Source organism: Euprymna scolopes, chromosome 11 (assembly GCF_053919585.1).
Source record: "Euprymna scolopes isolate OS-2025 chromosome 11, ASM5391958v1, whole genome shotgun sequence".
Taxonomy (NCBI): Eukaryota; Metazoa; Mollusca; class Cephalopoda; order Sepiida; family Sepiolidae; genus Euprymna; species Euprymna scolopes.
Window position 1 is genome coordinate 61411803 of NC_136492.1, and position 20768 is coordinate 61432570.

At 36.3% G+C, this 20768-nt stretch overlaps 1 protein-coding gene and 1 long non-coding RNA gene across 2 annotated transcripts in view; one reads left to right on the forward strand and one right to left on the reverse strand.

Annotated features, from left to right (window-relative positions):
- Window positions 1-4458, reverse strand: part of LOC145287875 (fibronectin type-III domain-containing protein 3a-like) — a 791938-nt gene extending 787480 nt beyond the window's left edge. Inside the window, exon 1 of the mRNA XM_080135773.1 lies at window positions 4334-4458. The gene's annotated coding sequence lies outside the window, so the exon portion shown is untranslated. The remainder of the gene's footprint in view (window positions 1-4333) is intronic.
- A 3696-nt stretch (window positions 4459-8154) lies between these two features.
- The window catches only part of LOC145288236 (uncharacterized), a 109011-nt gene continuing 96397 nt past the window's right edge, over window positions 8155-20768 (forward strand). The window contains exon 1 of the long non-coding RNA XR_013869271.1: window positions 8155-8970. This is a non-coding gene — a long non-coding RNA (uncharacterized LOC145288236). The remainder of the gene's footprint in view (window positions 8971-20768) is intronic.

Sequence of the window (20768 nt, forward strand, 5' to 3'; positions counted from 1 at the left end):
AAGAATTTCCGACATAAAAAAGAGTGAAAAGTAAAAAAAAAAATGTCAACAAATAACTGTTACCAAACGGAAGAAAATTTGGCGATTGCTAAAATGTTAACAATTAAAAACACTTATCATATTTTCGCAATAAAACACATGCCCTGACACGAATCAAGTCTTATAATTTTACTGGTTATGTTGAACTTTTTAGCTTTTGGGAGTGCTATTGAAATAACGGCGCTTCTACATTACTGAGACAAAATTTCGGAAACCCTAAAACGGAATTTCATATGAAAACAATGGTATCTACGTATTTCTCATATTTTAAGATGATTATATCCAAACCGATAAGGTAGGAAACTATTTGTTAAAGAAAATAAAAAATAGAATTTTATAAAAACGATCGTAAGACACAGGAGAGTTCCAAAGGGAGGTAATTTTCCGTTTTGATTTGAACAAGATGGCGACAATTTTTCACTTGCTAACCCGATTAAAGTTGTTTTGTTTAATAATTCAATAATATTCAGGTAATTTTGACTGCATAATTTGGAAGCTACCATTGTCACTTATTAGAATGGACAAAAAAAAAAATCAGTTGAAACCATTGCTTTTTTTTTTTTTAATCTGAAAACTCCATAACTACAAAATCTCGTCCCAATTCTGTAGAAGCGCCGAAATAACATTTACCTAAACTTAAACTAAATTAGTTCCAGTTTTATAACAAATTTAGTCCAATTAATGGATGCTTGTACAAAGACGACAGATAAAAAAGGGAGGTGTTTTTATTATTGTTAGGTGAAAGTACAGAATAATAGTTACAAAAAACACCCTCACCTCCCCATGTTAAGAATGGCTTTCGAAATAATAGTTTTATTTTAACGCGGTACAGCAGTACAGCAGTACAGCACAGCAGCAACGTATATATTTAGTTAAACAACAAAAAGCAAAAACAGTAATTTAATTAAATTAGTAAAATTAATTAAAATTTGAATAATTTCCAGTTGTTTTCGTAAATTTGTATAAAAAAATATTCTTTCTAAATAAAAAAAGTAATTTATTTAAATAATGAACAATAAGCAAAAATTAAAAGTATGCTTTCTAAAATAAACAATGAGGTAATGTCCATTGTTTCTGCAATCTTATTTAAAAAAAACAACGATTTGTCGCCTTTCTTTGTACAAGCACCAGCACCATTTAATGATAAAAACAAACAAACAAAAAAATAACGTACTGATGAAACCTAGTTGTTACGATATTGTTTGGTCATTAAATTATTAATTGGACCAAATTATTATAAAACTATGACAACTAATTTGTGTTAAGATAATGTCGAGTGCTTGTTAAAACAGATCTATTTTTTTTTAATACGTGGTTTTAAGCAAAAACAGCATTTACTTAATTGCCATGTCTAAAATAGTAATATATCCAAAACTTACGAAAATTCATTGAGTAGAAAATTATTTATAATTAAAAGTAATTTTTTACGGAAAATTGGGTGAAACTGCAATTTTTCAACACTATAGCAATTGTTTTACTGTATGAATTTTCGCAATTTTTGGATATTTTACTATTTTCGACATGATAATGTAGTTGCTTTTGCTTAAAACCACATATGTAAAAAAATAAAAAATCGAGCTGTCAACTATCTTAAAATATAGCCCCCCCCAAAAAAAGAAAGAAAGATTTGCGTTTCTTCATATAGAAGCAAAAAATAAATCGCATTTTATATATATATATATATATATATATATATATATATATATATATATATATATATATAAGCTTTTCGTTTTTATTTGATAAAAAAACAAAAAAAAACACTTTTCCCTTTATCTTGGTCATATCCAAAAATTCTATATGAAAAAAACAACAACAAATAAACAAAAAAAACTAAAAAATACAAAACAAAACAACTCATTCATTAAAGTTGTTCTTTTCATATATATATATATATATATATATATATATATATATATATATATATATATATATTGTAAAAATATTATAATTTCTTTAAACATTACTGTTAAAAGTTGGAATAAATAATTTTATTGCCCCAAAAGAAGATTCTAAAAATAATTTCCCCTCCCGCCACCCCTCTCCAAAACAAAGTTGATGATGTAAACAATTTTGTGTAAGTTAACTTAGACACGTGTACAAAATGTTCGACTTAGAAACTGAGAAATGAAATCAGATTTTGGGCCACGTAAGTAATAGACGAAATTCAATGAAAGTGTAGTATCTGTTCTGTACTCAACCGAAGCAGAAAATCCTTCTTGACTGGGGCAATTTTTAGGTTTGTCCCATACAGTGTCCTTTTTGGGACCTCATCCCACAGTAAAAAAAAAAAGAAAATGGACCTCTTGTTACAAGAGGAGAGGCTCTCTTGTATAACTTTGTCCTAGTAAGTAGACACGTAAATAGAAACTCGATCGACTTTCTGTTCAGGATCTAAGTGCAGTATCTGTTCTATCCTCTGTATTAAGGGATAAATCCTTCTCGACTGAGCCAATCTTTATGCTTGCCCCAAATCCAGATAGACTCTTTCAGACGAGCTGGATTTTCTTATGTATGGGGTGGGGATGAGGCAAATGGGTGTTTGTCCAGCCTTTGGGTTAGGATTAAAAGTGTGATATCTGTTCTATCTCCAATCGTGAAAGAAGAAATCTTTTCATACTGAGGCAATTTTTGTTCCAACCGAGAATGCTCTTTTGTGTGTGGAGGGGGGGGCGGGGGATTCACGCTTATAACTTGACCACGTGTATAACTTGCCACTGGCAGTCTAAAAGGCAGATAAACAACAGACCCTTTAGTTATAATTCGGTTTCCGAGGCCCATCCTTCTAGGCGTTATTTCCTTCTTTGGGAAGGGGTTAGTTTATTGTCGCCTGAGTTGTCGTTACTCGTGAGAAATTATCGACGGAACTGTATTGGTCATTTTTAATCTTAATCCAAAGTGCTTCTTTTTGGGGAACCGGATTTCCCCCGACCTTGTGTCTCACATTGCCACCAGGGACAAGTAACTATGCCCGTCACGAATCAACAGGTTTTAGAGTTTGATTTTTAAAATCAGACGCCGGGGAGAATTTTTATCTGAATCCATATGTTACCTATGGTAACATATGTTTTATTACTTAATCCGCTCCAAGATTTCCAAAATTATATATATATATATATATATATATATATATATATATATATATATATATATATATATATATATATGTGTGTGTGTGTGTGTGTGTGTGTGTGTGTGTACATATATTTGCATATATATGTACATATATATATGCATGCATATATATATGTACATATGCATATATATATGCATGCAGCATTGCAGCATGCATGCATATATATATGTACATATATATGCATATATATGTACACACACACACACATATATATATATGCATATATACGCATACACACATATATATATATATATATATATGCATATATACGCATACATATTTATATATATATATATATATATATATATATATATATATATATATATATATATATGCATATATACGCATACACATAGTTCTTATCTCTGTATTTGCTTCCCCCTCTCACACTACACGAGAGCAGAAAAAGTTGGTTTTAAACGTGACGGAAATCCCCTTCCCTCCGTCAAAGGAGCACTTCGAACTAAAATCGAAAATAAACTCTATTAGCCCCGTTAAGGACACCTCAGACGAATTGATGAGTAAAGCCTGGGAGGATGGTTTTATCTCCTTTTTCTTCCAATCTTTTATGTTAAAGAGAGAGAGAGAGAGAGAGAGAGAGAGAGAGAGAGAGAGAGAGAGAGAGACCATCCATCCCCATGTTAAGAACGGCTTTCTTAATAATAACGTTATTATTTAAGCACGATTCGTAATCTACAGAACTACTTTAATTTAGACAACACTGGTGAAAGTGAAATACATAATTTTTGTTTTAGTTTACTAAATAAAAAAATAAATAGAATGTACACAAAAATAAATAAATAAATAAATAAATATGCTTAGCTTGGAATTTAATTTCATCATGTAAAAATTTACAAATAACATGATAAATAAATGACATTTTCTTTTTTATTTGAATATACGTGATTGATTTAGCGACGTACAGCGTGACTATCAGTCACTGTCGCGATTAGTTTTTGAAGTTTTTTTGGTTGTTTAAAATTAATTATCCTTCAAAATATGCTTAAATACTTTATTGTTGCTATTTTGGAAGTTGATTTCAAGAAAGTAAAAGAAAAAGAAGAAAAGAAACAAATTCTTGCTATTCCTTCTATTGAAAGAGATTGCAAGAATACATTGTCTTTAAATAGATAATAAATGAATATCAACATTATTTACCATTTGTAGGTGGAATCCACTTTTGAACAAAACCAAATTGTTGTGACGGACGATATATGTATATATGTATATATATATGTATATAAAATTTGACTTTTTTTTTTTTATAATGGTTGATTAATTAATTAATTGATTTGCCAATTTGTTGACGTTAAAATGTGCCCGTAAGCAAATTATTAAGTAAGTCAAAATGGTAAGTTGTACACAGTTGCAAGGTTGTTGATTCTAAAGTTAGTTTTGAGAGGATGGAGATTTTTTTTTCCTCATTTGGTTTTTTTGTTCTCTCTCTCTTCTTTGTATTATACAACTCCCTCTCTTTTCTCTCTCTTTCTCTTTTTCTCTCTCTCACACACATTCTTTCTTTGTTTTTCTCTCTTTTTTTACTACACCTCTCTTTATTTTCTCTTTCTCCCTTTCCTTTTCTCTTTTCCTTCCACCTTTTGACTATTTTATTTGAGACCTTTTTTCTACTTTCGCCGTGTATATATGTATATATATATATATATATATATATATATATATATATATATATATATATATATATATATATATATATATATATATATATTTAAAGAAGTATGTGTTGGTTATGTGTGTGTATGGGTGTCTGTATGTGAGCGGGTGAACAGCCGAACAGCTGTCTAAGTTACACGTCGTATCTCTATTGAATATTTATTCTCATTTCTTTTCGTGCGTTTTTTAATTAAAAACCTATATGTATGAATGAGGATGTCTATATGGCGTAAAAACATTGACATTGTGTACGCTCGTGAGTGTGTGTGTGTGTGTGTGTGTGAGAGAGAGAAAGAGAGAGTAAGAAAGTGGGGGGGGGAACACTCTCACTGTGCGTATGTGACGTGGAAACGGTGTACTGTGTCAGTGAGCGCTGGTGTTACTGTTATTTTTTCTACGTATGCCATTGAGTGTAAAACTGTGTATGACAGGGAAATGAGGGGCGAAAAAATCTAGAGTGGTTACGTACGTGATGAAGATAAACTAGTTGTATCTATTTACTTGCCTCCCCACGAAGGCAAAGTTAAATACAGAGTTGATTTTTAATGTGAAAAAAAATCAAGCTCCCCTAAAAGGTGCATTCTTGGCTAAAAAAAAAAAAAAAAAAAAAATACATACATTTTCTTATCAGTACTCCCGCATGAACGGGGGCGTCGCCGTATCAGGTGATAGGAGGCAATACATTTTTCAATCTTCAAAAGGACGTAATCCCTGTGAAGATGGCCTCCCAAAACGAACAAATGATACACTCTGATCTTAGTCAGGAGGCTGAGTGAAGGTGTAATTTATATATGTCTTTATTAAAAGGAAACAGTTTTATAGGTTTTACTTAGCCATCCCCCTCAAACATACGTGGGCAAAGTTAGACCCAATACTTTTTTGTAATATGCCCCCCCCCCCAAGTGCTTTGGCCGTAAAACAAATAATCTGTAAAGTCCCGATGGCACTCCTTAGCAAATGAGCAGGTAATGTCCGGGAAAATGGTCTCATCTCCGTTTCCCAGACTTTTTTGTTGTTGAAATGTGTGTGTGTGTGTGTGTGTGTGTGTAAGAGAGAGAGAGAGAGAGAGAGAGAGAGAGAGAGAGAGAGAGAGAGAGAGAGAGAGAGAGAGAGAGTAACTGCTTCTAATTTAGACAACAACACTGGTGTTACTTCGAGCCAAGATCAAAGTGTAGTATCTGTTCTTCAGATGCTGCACTTCAATTTCTTGTTCTCTCTCTCGATGGAGGAGAAATCCTTCACGACTGAGACAATTTTTATTTTTGTTCCTTTTCTCCACGTTAAAAAACGACCCTGGTGTCTAACTCTGTCCCGTGGGGAGGCATTGTAAATAGGAACACTGGTGTTACGACTGTTGAGTGTTGCTGCGCACTATTAGTTCGCCAGTTGTTAATGTGGAGAGAGTTTCCCCACCCTAAAGGATAGTCTAGATGTAGACAATTAAAAAACTCCTTTAGTCTAGAGAAGGATTTCTCCTCCCCTAAACACGAACAGAGCCGAAGACGGAGAGACCGAAAATTGGCTTAGCTTTCAGGTGCGTCTGACGTGTATGTATGGAAAGTGTGAAATGAAATGATTCACTGTGTGTGTGTGTGTGTGTGTGTGTGTGTGTGTGTGTGAGAGAGAGAGAGAGAGAGAGAGAGAGAGAGAGAGAGAGAGAGAGAGACGCACTGTATCGCAGTGTCTGTCAACTGTGTGAGCGCACATGTTTGCATGGACCGTGGTTCCATGCAAGAGCGTAAAAAGGCCAAATTTGGCCTAAAAAAGGCCAATCTGGTAAACCTTACAAAGGCCAAAATTTCAAAACAAGATGGCGGTCTCGATTGTTGCACATTTTGTCTAATAAAAAATGTTGAAAAAATAATAAAAATGAAATTTTTTCGGATTTTATTTCAGCCTTAGGGTCTAATAATGTGTTTTATATAAAAATAAATAATTTTTATAAATTTTTGTCTGTCAAATAATTTACGCCGCTGAAATAGGATTTGCCAATAACGTTACTATTAGACTGATTGTCGATGACATATCCCCGATGCATGTATACGTACGTCTGCGATACATGTCATAGACTCGCAGTAAAAATGTCATTATTTAATTAATGTAAACATATGCGCTCACACAGTTGACAGACACTGCGTACAGTGCGTCACACACACACACACACACACACACAAACACACACACACACACACGCACACACACACACACACACACACACACATTTGCCACTTTATTACTGTCAGACTGAGGTATGGTCCTGTTCAATTCTAAGAGGTTCACCCTCCAGGCTTTACCTTCTCTCTGCAAGAAAAGGTTTAGTTTATTGCTAATCTACCGAGGAGGCTGCTCAGGTATATTTTGTAGGCCAAAACGCTCTAATCCAGTTCGCTAGCTGTTCAAATCAACACTTGCCTGTGTGCCTAACCTCCTGAAGAAAAGGTAAATAAAATACGTGCATGAATGCCTTGTACACGTGGCTTTTGGGCCCTGTCAGTGGAGCATTAGAATATGCCGACTGCCCCCCCCCCCTGCAGAGGGTAAAAGTCCCTCAATGGGGGTCCTGGATATGACCTTAAACTATATCCAGTGGTGAGGCCCCAGCTTGTGGGCTTTGGGGAGTGTGGGGCCACCCTTTAATTACCATTGCTCCCAGGTCCACTCTGACCCGGAGTGGTACTACCTGTTAGGGTCCTAACTATGGGTTGAATAGAAACCGACGTGAAAACAACAAATATATTCTATTAAAAAAAAGTTTCTTCAAAATCTTTGGATTCGGCATTAAATAACCCGAACAGGGTTGATATGCCGTAAAACAAAAACAACCAACCAACCAACTCGTGGCTTTTGTCGGCAAAAACCAGATCATGATCAACCATCAAGTTTAACAATATAATTGGCAATGTTTTGGAGTTGAAATTTAAAGTTTTGGTAATTTTTTACTTCTTTTTCCACCTTAACACTCACCTTTAAAATGTCGATTTCGAGTATGCTGAAAACGAATATTGCATTTAAATTTGGGACTGACAATTTTTCTGGGTATTAATACATATTTTTCCTATGTATTACTTACTAAATGTCAGTGGCGTTCGCGATTCTTAACATGGGGAATCGGGAATGTTTTGTAACACACATGCGCATTAGTATTTTTCAGTTGGGACAAAACATGGCCGCTATTGAAAACATAATTAAGGTCCTAATATTCAGAAAACTACTTGACTGCGCCAAATTTAAATATGATATTCGTTTTCTGCATACTCTAAAATTTATAAAAGTCGTTATTTTTATTATTTTTATTTTTTTTACACAGACATCACCACATTATCAAGGCCAAAAAGACACTCGAGGATAAGGGTTAAAGAGTGTACAGTAGAAATTGGACAATATAGTAATCATTAGTAATGAAAATTCGGTAAATTTGTTAACTTATATGGAACGGCTCATCAAGAACTTATTTACGTTAGATTTGAACACAACCATATTGTAGTCAGCCAGAAAGCAGGAAAACGGAAGACAATTCCACAGGCATGCAGTTCTAAGAAAGAAGCTTTGTTCATGGAATCTACGTTTAGGTTTAGGCACAGATAAAGAGTGGGGGGAATTATTGATAGTGTTTTCAGCTAGACGAGTGTTTCTTGTGAAGGTTTGGCGAGGGGGGGACCATAGACTGAAGCTCAATCGAACACTTTCCATGAAAATAATGATACATCAGAGACAAACTCGCAACATCTCTTCTGTGAGATAGAGGTTGCAGGGAAGAGAAAAGGACATCTTCTATGAAGCTACGAAGTCTATTTTGAACTCTACCAAGGCAGAACAAGTCCTTTCTAGCAGCTCTTGTCCAGATGTGGCAACAGTATTACATCCTTGGATGTACCTGGCTCTTATATCGATAGAGAATTGCATCAGCAGTGAGATATCTACTGGATCGATAAAAAGATCCTACCATTTTTCCAGCGGCCTTGGCAACAGATTTGATGTATGTGTTCCATTTAAGATCAGGAGTAACGGTCAAGCCCAGAAGCTTGTCAAAACTTGAGGCCTCCTGAAGACGAGAGCCATTCATTTCAATTGATGCCAGATGTGGATCAGAATGTTGATGTAAAGAGAGGAGCTTGGTTTTAAAGGTAAGTGTTGTGGTGGAAAGAAAGTAAAAAAATACCAATTCTTTTTTGTTTGAAATCAAATAATTAAACAAATTTATGAAACTTATAGCCCTTTGATATTCGTCATTTATTTAATAGTTAGATGTATTTGGTTGACGTTGATCGAGTGGAGATATATTGCTGAAAGAAAATTGAAATTAATAGGATTTTTTAAAACTTCATTTCAGTTTTCTCGTTTTATTTTTTTATCAAAGGCACTTTGTCTGTATGTATGCGTTCGTGTATGTGAGTTAGTTCTATATAGACTCCGAAATGGCTGGGCCGATTCCTTTTTGAAAATTTCACATAAATATACTTTATGTGTCTGGGAGTGCTCTTAGATAGGTTGTGCATCTGAATGGCTCCAATAAGCATCAAATATTGATAATAAAAAAAAACAAACAATTAAAAGAGTTGTCCGATTTTTAACAAAGTTAACATCCTTATATAACCTAACATCACAAGTGCACTTGAAAAGTTTTATCACCTTACAAGGGCCTGGCGTATAACTTGAACAGTAGATTCTTTAATAAGACAGGAGCGCGTTCGAAATGGATGTTTCCATTTAGACCACAATTGAACTCTGATACTTGATTTTTGCATTTTAAATTTTAATTCAATAAAAATAATTTTATAAAATCAACAGTAGGTTCTCTATTGTGCAGTGTAGACTACAATGTACGATTGTGGACGAAGTCATTGTGAGGAGGTATGTGAAGCTGTTGAAAGTGATAACTCATGTTGGAAGTCCGATAACTCGTGTTGTCTTTTTATTATCTCCCTTTATTTGTAAATATCCCATAATCCTTTGCTTGTGTTCAATAAAAATTTCTTCTCTCTATCCGTCCACACATGTAAATTTCCTCCCTGTAATTTCTGCTTATTTCTTAATCCCTTCCACTTGCAATGCACCTCAAAACAGCCTATGCATCCATTAGAGATAATAGAAACTACTGGAGCAGATTATTATTTCCCGGAGATGAGGCAAAATATGAAATTTGGGAAATTAAATTCGTAAGCCATCTACGTATCGTCAGTCTAAAAGACGTCATCTTAGCTGTAAATCCCATTGGAGACGGAAATGATAATGAAAGAAATAAAGAAGCTTATGCCGAACTTGTAGAGTTCCTGGATAATAAAAGCTTATCCTTGATGAGCTGCCGATAACGGAAGGAAGGTCCTTGAAATATTACGCAAACATCACACAGGAAAAGGAGAGCCGAGAGTTACTTCTCTATATACCCAATTAACATATCTCAAAAAGAAAGTTGATGATAGCGTCATGGACTATATAAGGACAGAAACCATTTTAACAGCTCTCAGGAGATCATTTTTCTATCTATGTAACCTGCAACAATGAGGAACTAACGTTCTCGGAATTTAAAACCAAACTTCACAGCTTCGAAGAAACATTAAAACACAAAGACCAGTCGAGCAGTGACGACGTCATGAAATTAACTTCCTCTTTTTCACAGACTACTATGAGGAATGATAATATTGTGGCTGAGACACCGTATGCTTTGCATGTAACGGAAAAGGGTGTCTATCCAAAAAGTTAAGCGCCTACAAATGAAGGATCATTATAAAAAAGGTAGCAGATATCAAAGAAAATACATTCGCATTTATAATGTAAGACCATTATGCATGCAAGCCGATATCACCCACAGATTTATTAGTGGATGCAGGAGCCACTTCCCATATCATTAGAGATGCAAAGAAATTTTAAAACTTTGATGAAACATTCCAATCAGTGTTAGTGGATGGAACGAAAACTAACGGTATAACATTAAAAAAAGGAGACACCAAAATATGTCTACTACACATGAATGGTAACTGCATCACATTTACTCTAAAAATGGTGCCTACAGGATATATTTTCCATAAAAATTGCGACCAAAAATGGAAGAACGGTTATTTTTAAAGCAACTTAAAACGTACTCAAACATAAAAAGGGTACAAAATTTTAAATATATGTATACAAAAGACTATGCTACCTAACGACTGTGGAAGATGGAATTACTGAAAACATCTGTCATCAATGTCACGATATTCACACGTGGCATAAAATACTTTTGTATACCATTGTAACTACGATGACACAATAAAACTGCCTGCTGTAGTCAGTGGAAAGAAATTTTAAAAATAAAGACACAAGAAACAAAAATTGTGACATTTGCCTTCAAGAAAATTTTCTCAAAGTAGGAATAAACACCCTGGCAAATGGGCGACAACTATATTACATTTAGTCCACTCAGACCTAGCTGGTCCTATAGACCCGGCAGATTTAAATGGAAACATATACACTGTGTCATTCACTGATGATTTCTCTGAATGTTGTGTTTGTATACTTTGTCAAAAATAAAAGTGACATTACTCTCGCTGCCAAAAAATTGATTGCGGATGTTTCTCTCTATGGCAAAATAAGAATACTGAGATCAGACAATGGTTTGGAGTTCAAGACTTCCAAAAATTACTCCGCCAAATCAACATATGACATGAGACCTTGGCACCATCCGCACCTCACCAAAACAGAACTGTCAAGAGGCATTGGCAAACATTATTCGAAATGATAAGATGCAGGATGATGGAAAGCGGCTTACCCAAAACTTTATGGACTTACACTGTTATGACATCTGCAATTGCACGAAACAGGTGCTTCAACACTCGTTTAAAACAGATTTCCTATCATAAAATAACTGGGAGAAAACGCGATTTTTCAAAAATGTACTTTTTCTTCGGCTTGGTGTGTTATATCTACTTTAACAAAAGAGGAAAACTAGACCCAAAATGCTAAATGGGATTTTTTGTCGGATATGACAGAAACAGGCCAGCATACATAGTCTATTACCAAGAAAATGGAAAAGTATATAAACACACTGTAACGGTTTTTGGGACTAGCCCAGGGGTTTGATGTATATTGAGATCCCAGATGGAAATCCCAAGTGCCGGTAGCCTGGGGTTAGGAATTTCAAGGGGAAATTCTCCACCCAAACACACATTGTAAGGTAAAAGAAGATATGCAGTGTGCCGGTTGTAATGATATCACAACCAAATGGCACTTGCCGAGGTTCGAACCAACATTATCATCATGAAACACCTTAATGACATTCACGGTTAATAATTGGAATAAGGCAATAAGAATGATAATGACACAACAGGGTATGAACGTACTAGAAATACATTAATTTATTTGCATGAGTGTAATACAGGTGAATGCAAAACAAAAAATATAAAACAACAATAATGCAAATAGGGGTGCAGACAACATTATGGGTTGAGATGAGGAGGCAGGGGCGAACGATAATAAGGTTTATTCATGGAGACGTATTGTCTATCCCCCCCCTTTTTTTTTTGAACGAAAATCGAGTTACAGTTATTATCCGGAATCAGACAGTAATATATTTGCTTCTTTTTTTACACGTGGCAAAAAGTCAATTTATATATAGCAAGAATAACTGTTTGAGCATAAGAACATGGGATTGGGTTGAGCAGATTGGGGAAAATGAAAATTGGAGGATACTTAACTCTGTTAGTGATTATCCATTCCAGTCGAGCGCGCGTTGTTAACGTAAATGCCCTTTCTTTCCTTCATCACCGTTTTTTTCAACATTATCCCCGATGCATGATTTTCGGTATATAGTCTTCCATTGGAGGGATATTCATCTCCAAGAATAATATTCGGCCAAGGTAAACTCAAGCTTTGAGTTGATTTCCCTTTTTGGTCCGTTGGTGACTTCCTTTGCATGGGTGGAATGAAAAGAGGTTGGGGTGGGTTGTCTATTTCGACTTGGTTTTTAATCGGCGCTGCTCGACGGATGTGGTTTGGGGAATGGGGTGTCTGCTTCACTAATACATACATTTATTATGACATAAAGAGAAAGTGGGGTTGTATAACCTTTTCTTATAACAATTCATCAACAACGCATGCTAATCTATCCACCAAGTGATGATGATGAGGATATTTCTCAACAAGACTTAATGAAAAATTAAAAATCAGAAAACCCTAAACGACCTGATGTTGATTGACTAATTAATACCACAGAAGAAGATAGCTGTACTCTGTGATACCCAAGGCGGGAACACAAATCACCCAACTGCTTAAAAGACTATGTGATAGTAGTTCAGAACAAAAGTGGCTACACACTAATCAACATCAACTATTTTTACAAAGCTGCATGTGGTGTACCACATATGTACAAAGAAGTCACTACTTCTCCAGCAGCACACCATTTGATCAAAGCAAGGCAGGAGGAAATCGATTCTCTAAAAGAAAATGACGTTTATCAGTTAACATCTTTACCTAAAGGCAAAATGAGAGTGAGTGGTAGATGGATTTAAAAAATCAAAGAAAACTCCGACGGTTCTCCAAAGTACAAGGCAAGATTCGTTGCAAGGGGCTGTAACCAAACCAAAGGAGTAGATTATTCAGAAAGTTTCTCTCCAACAGCCGATATTACATTGATTCACACACTAATGCAAATGGCTACCCAGTACAATCTCATCATACATGGATGTGAAAGCAGCATACTTCCATGCCCCAATTGATTATGGAATTTATGTGGAGCAACCAGGGGATTTGAAGTAAAATGGAAAACTTGCGAAAAACCAGCCTGTATTCTAAACAAATCCTTATACGGCCTAAAACAAATAGGCAGAAACTAAACAAAACTCTGTATAACCGCCTCATCGAAAATAACTTTACCCAGAACCAAGTAGATAATTGCGTCTATATACATCACAGTGATAAAAGAAAGAGTCATTATCATCTCGTGGGTTTGCTGCTGATAATATCGACTCACTAAACATCATCAAACAGATGCTAATATCTGAGTTCAGAATAAAAGACTTGGAAAAACTCTGTTATTTCCTAGGATTATATTTCAACGTAGCTGAAGGTTATATACAAATGAGCCAAGAAAAGTATACAACAAAAATACAAGAAAGGTTCAACATGTCTGACTGTAAACCCAGGAAATAAATGCCAAATGAACAAAAGTTGGACTCAATCGGCAATTAACTCTGATGACATAATCGACCCTAGAAAAAATTGTGAAGTCGTCAGTAGTTTAATTTACTTGATGATCTGTACTATGCTGGATCTAAGTTATATTGTCAGAAAACTATTAAAACCCCTATCCGAACCACATGAACACTGGACAGCAGCCAAGCATGTACCGATGTACATAAGGAGCAGTGTGCAGTAACTCCTATGCTATGCAAAAATGTGTGACCAACTCCAGTTAATTGCATACAGTGATTCTGATTGTACATTGGACTAATGTGACAGACAAAACACATCTAGGTATTGTTTCAGTTAATGACCCACCTATTTCCTGGAAATAGGAAAAGACAACCCATGCTTGCGTTATCTACATGTGAAACTGAATATATGGCACTAGCAAAAACTACCCAAGAACCTATGTACCTCACACAGCTACTCACAGAAATGGACCCATATCAAAAATACACCCATATTAAGATATTTGAGGATAATCAAAGTGCTATAGCGTTTTCCAAGGACCCTGTACACTGATAAAGATATAAGCATATAGATATAAAATACCATTTTGTCAGGAACGCGCTAAATAACAACAGTATAGAGATGATTTATTGTCTCACAACAGATATGCTAGCTGACATGGCAAAACCTCCAACTTTAGCAAAACTAGAAAAATTTAAAGGACTTTTATTCAAACTTTAAATTATATTTACCGATATGGTGCTCTTACAGATTTTTTAAATAAATAAAAACAACACAATACCATTCTAAGAGCAAATGAGGGCGTTGAAAGTCTGATAACTCGTGTTGGAAGTCTGATAACTTTTGTCTTTTTATTATCTCCCTTTGTTTGTAAATGTCCCATAATCCTTTGCTTGTGTTCAAAAAAAAATTTCTTGTCTTTATCCAGCCACACATATTGTAAATCTCCTTCTGCTTATTTCTTAATCCCTTCCACTCACAATACAACTCGTAGCAGAAGCTTCCTCCTGATGCACCGTGGTGGGTCCCCAACTAGAGCAGCTAATGGGCGATTTCACCGGTTTCAATGACAATAAAAATATTGGAAATGTGGAACATTCATTGCTGCTCATTTAATTCCAAGCAACGTCGGGTCTCCCTGTTAGTTCATAAACAAAGAAGAAATATATATATATATATATATATATATATATATATATATATATATATATATATATATATATAGCAAAGTTATAGGTGATAAACATGCAAGATATTGTCGTATTAGTTTTATTAATATAGATATAGTGAAATGTTTCTTGAGAATCGTGTTAATAACACACCCAAAACAAATAAAAGTGCACATTCCAATATTGCGTCATAAGAAGTGATGCCATTTTGCTGTAAACGAAAAGTGTCCAGAAAACAAATGTATAACAAATGTTATCAAAGGCAAAATAAATTACCCTTCTATCTACCTAGATATGTTTTTTTTTGTGTGTGTTTTGATATATCTTATAGTGTTTATTTATTTTGAACCACAAGTTGTGCTGAGTCTTAAGTTAAAACAAGTAAGAAATGTCTGACAGAAACTGGAGGGTTACATTTAATGTTATTAAGACAAGGTTCTTTCCTTGTAATAATTATAAGAAACTTTTCCAACCACCAATTACGATGACTAACAGCACTTACCTAACCCAACGTTCAAAATCCTCTGCCTAACATTCACAGGTAATGTGAATTGGAAAAAATACATTAAAGATACTGCATTTGCTAGTATGCTGCATCTCTACATGAAGTCTCCAAAGACTTCAACGCCCGGGTGGGTGAAGACTACAACTGTAGCTTGGTCACACTGCATTGGACACTTTGGCATTGGCAAGCTCAATGATAATAGCCAGCAGCTACTGGAGCTCCGCTCCTACAGAAACCTGTGCATTATCAACACCTTCTTTGGCACCAAGTTACACCACAGAATATTCTGAAGACATCCCAGATCCAAGCATTGGCACCAGTTGAATTCTGTCATTACCCGGAGAGAAAGATGTGTCTTTGTCCTCAACTGATTCATTGCTCCAAGCAGAATCGTCACCCCAGTATTGACACATCAGGAGTGAAGATGCAGGAATCTCGTGAACGTTTTTCCAAAGTCATCAATAAAGCTCTGGATAATTGCCCCACAGACTGTGCCCAGGCATGTTGGAACTTCATCCGGGATGCTGTGTACAAGGTTGGCATTGACACCATTGGGAAAAGGGCAAAGAAGAACAAAGACTGGTTTGAGGCTGGGATAGAGGAGATGGAATCTGCCATCATTGAAAAAGGAGCAGCTATCTTGGAGTGCAAGAGACAGCCCTGCAATAATACACTAGTCACATACAGAGAAACCCACAACAATGCCAAGAGAATCTCTTGCAAGTGCACCAATGACTACTGACTGAGATTATGCAGAGACATTCAGACAGCTGCAGACAATGGCAACACTAAGGCTATCTATGATGGGATGAAGAAAGCCTTTGGTCCCAACATCTTCAAGGTTACACTCATCAAGCCTATTTCTGGAAAGATCATCAAAGATCTCAGTAAAGAAATGGAAAGATAGGCTGAACACTACCAAGGGCTATACTCAAGTGAAAATGTTATCAATTACTAAGCTATCGAGAACATAACACCGCTACCCCCCATGGATGAGCTCGATTCCCCACCCACCATCAATGAACTGATGAAAGCAATTGACTCACTCTCCTGTAAAATTCTTGAGGCAGTAAGGGAATTCCACCAAAGATTTTGAGAGCAGGAATGGAGAACTCACTCCTGGGTCATCTCTATGAGCTTCTATTACAGTGTTGGGAAGAGGGCACGATACCCCAGGATATGCGGGATGCAAGGATCGTCATGCTCTACAAGAACAAGGGCGACCATAGCGACTATAACAATCTCCCTCCTCAGCATCCTGGGCAAAACTGCTGGCTGACCGTATTTACCCAGAGTCACAATGTGAGTTTTAGGCCAAACGATCAATAATTGACATGATGTTCTCGATTAGGCAGCTGCAAGAAAAGTGCCATGAACAGAGAAATCCGTTATATCTCGCCTTCATCCACCTGACAAAGGCATTTGAATTGGTCAATCGATCGGATTTTTTCACCCTCCTTCTCAGGATTGGATGTCCCCCCCACCCAAACTCCTTAAAGTTATCATAATATTCTATGATGGCATGATGGGCACCTTCCAGTTCAATGGCTCTTCCTCAGGCCCCCTTCCCAATCAAGAGCGGTGTGAAGTAAAGATACATCTTGGCACCTACATTCTTTGGCATCTTCTTTTCTTTACTTCTGCACTATGCATTCCACAAGGCAGACGGCGGTATCTTTCTACACATTAGGAGCGACGGCAACCTATTCAACTTCGCCCATCTCAGAGTGGAGATGAGGGCACACAAAGTGTTATTAGAGAGATGCTCTTCGTAGATGATGCAGTTTTCGTTGTTCAATCTGAGGAAAGCCTTCAACGACTCATCTCCTGCTTTGTGTTTTTCTCCCTCATCATCAGTTTGAAGGAAACTAACATCATGAGCCAAGATATCAACACCACCCCTAAAACATTATTGGCGACCACACCCTGAAGGTGGTAGACAAGTTCACATACCTCGGCTTCACCATCACCAGCAACTTGTTTCTGGACACAGAACTCAACATAAGAATAGGCAAAGCAGCCACTGCCATGGTCTGTCTAGCCAAGGGAGTGTGGTACAACACTTTGCTGACACTAACCACAAAGATGAGAGTATACCAGTTTAATTTTCGATTTCTGACCAATTATCGAAACTCTCCAAATTAGATGGCCATCTAATGCTTGACAACAGCATCATGGTCATCATCAAAAACATAATCAAAACATCATCAAAAACATCACTACCAACATAATACTTGTCTTTTGACTTTCTACTTTAATTCAAACCAGAAATTACTTTCTAATAAACAATTTTAGACAGTCACAAATTAAACGTTTGCTACCATTTTTTTTAATGTATTCATTTCTAAAACACACCTTATCTTTCACTGTATAATAAATATCAATGTGTTTGTACATAAATAAACGAAGAAAAATTTCATTATTTATTGAATCATCAAATGCTCAAAAACAGGGAATATAACAGAAGTTTTCTCTTAATCCATGGAGTTTCTAAAATTTATACTTTTCTCTTTAGAGGAAATGAATAGCCGATTTGAGTGAAAAAAACTTGCTGGTAGGTATAAAGACTGAAAACTTTGAGTTTGCAATCGTAGACATTGATTGTGGGAATGGTAAATGTAGTAGGATCCGAGATAAACGAATATAATCCAACAATAAAATCTGATCAACGCATTTTTTTAAAAAATTAAGATTGTTGCATCATACAAGTAAAACTATGTGCGGTTTTCTACCCGCTCAAACGAAACAGTTTCGGGTGGTGAGTGAAAGCAAGAAAGCAAATAACAAGTCAAACAATCCTTGATGCCTGAAAGAAATTCAGAAACACTTGTCTGAATTTATTATTTTTTTTACATAAGCATAACCACTTATCAAGGGCCAGAGACTACTCGAGAATAAAGGTTAAGAGTGTACAGTAGTCAATTGGACAATATAGTAATCATTAGTAATGGAAATTCGGTAAATTTGTTAACTTAAGTGGAACGGCTCATCAAGAACTTGTTTACGTTGGACTTGAAGACAACCATATTGTAGTCAGGTGGAAGCAGGAAGACGGAAGACAATTCCACAGGTGTGCAGTTCTAAGAAAGAAGCTTTGTTCATGGAATCTACATTTAGGTTTAGGCGCATATAAAGGGTGGGGGAATTATTGATAGTGTTTTCAGCTAGACGAGTGTTTCTTGTGAAAGTTTGGCGAGGAGGGACCATAGACTGAAGCTCAGTCGAGCACTTGCCATGAAAATAACGATAAAACAGAGACAAACTCGCAACATCTCTTCTGTGAGATAGAGGTTGCAGGGAAGAAAAAAAGGACATCTCTTATGAGGCTACGAAGTCTATTTTGAACTCTATCAAGGCAGAACAAGTTCTTTCTAGCAGCTCCTGCTCAGATGTGGCAACAGTACTCCATCCTTGAACGTATGAATCAGTGTTTTATCAGATGCTACACCAGGCTAAGTTTACTGGTGGGAGGAAATGAAGAATGATATGTCAGCGGCAGGAGAGGAAATCTTAGGGTACAAGAAGTTTGAATTAGTAACAACCCTTAGAAGCTTATCAGTGAAATGAAAACGCTACATCAGCAGAGGCACAATATCATTGCTAAGGTCATTCACTAATACCAACAGTATATTGATAAAGATAAAGAAGTAAAATGCAACATCAACAAACAAAACAAACAAGTATGCCTCGAGAATATGACAGAGGAGACTGAGGTAGCTGCAACATGCAATGACGTGAGAATTGTGTATCAAATTGCTAAGAGAATCGCAGGCAGTTTCAGAGCAACATCAGATCCTATAAAAGCAAATGGTGCAACATTGCTCTCAAACAGAGAAGATATAGGCTGAACACTTCAGGGAAGTATTGAATAGAGCCACCCACTGAAGCAGTCACTAAGAAGCCCTCCACTCTTGGAAGGGTTGGAGATTGGGCTAAGAAGTTTTAGAGGATTTGGCTAGAGAGAGAGAGAGAGAGAGAGAGAGAGAGAGAGAGAGAGAGAGAGAGAGAGAGAGCCGCAAAGTCAACAAGGTTATCCTAACACCAAGAGCAGTTGTAATCAATTACTCTCTACACGTGGAAGAGTGAGTGAGAGAGAGAGAGAGAGAGAGAGAGAGAGAGAGAGAGAGAGAGAGAGAGAGAGAGAGAGAGAGGAAGGCACTAGAAAAGGATGGAGAAAGGAGTATTATATTGTCATTATTATTTCTACTCACTAGGAGTTTTCACACAGGCTGTATTCTTCTTCTTCTTCTTCTTCTTCTTCTTCTTCTTCTTCTTCTTCTTATTATTATTATTATTACTACTATTATTATTCACTCACTAGGAGTTCTCACATAGGTCATCATCAGAGATTGGTCACTGAAAAAAACTGGTGATATTCCCTGGAGTCTGGGCGACAACAAGTCTCCCCAGATTTCCAGTAATCCTCACCTTTTTCGACAACTTTTGCAAATAAATTTGGCCATCGCAACAGTTGCTTGCCATTAACTTCTCGCTGACAGCGACCATTGGTCTTTACTGGAATTTGGGTGGCAATAAGCCTCCACAACGTCCCAGTCCACTCCACACTTATCCAGTGGAGGTCTGTTAAGGGCTTTCACTCCTCGGTCTTTCCATCCTCCTTGATCCTTTGACATTTTGGGAGTGGATGGAGGGAGAGGAGAGAATTATGGGTAGGGGGAAGGTAAGGGAGATGGGAAGGTAAGGAAGATGAAAGGGGGAGTGAGATAGAAAGGGAGTGAGATAGGAATGGGAGGGAGATGAGAAGGAGAGGGAGTAGTCAGTCTACAACTTTGTAGACTCAGATTTCTTGATTTGATTTTGTTTTATTTCTCTTGCATTTTCTATATGTTTGGTTGGCGATTGTCATTCTTGTAGATAAAGTTCTGCATTTAAGGATTTTCTTTAAGATTTCTGCTGTTTTCAGCATTACTGACCATTGCATAGTCTGAGCCTTCCCCTTGATTTCGATTTTTCTTAGTCTTGTTTTCAAGTTCTTTGGAACTGTTCCTACAATTATTGGTATTATGTTGATTTTTTTCAGGTTCTGTATTCCTTTTAGTTTTCTGGCAAGTTCTGCATATTTGTTTCATTTCTTTGCTCATCATCCTGTGGTCTGCTGGGACGG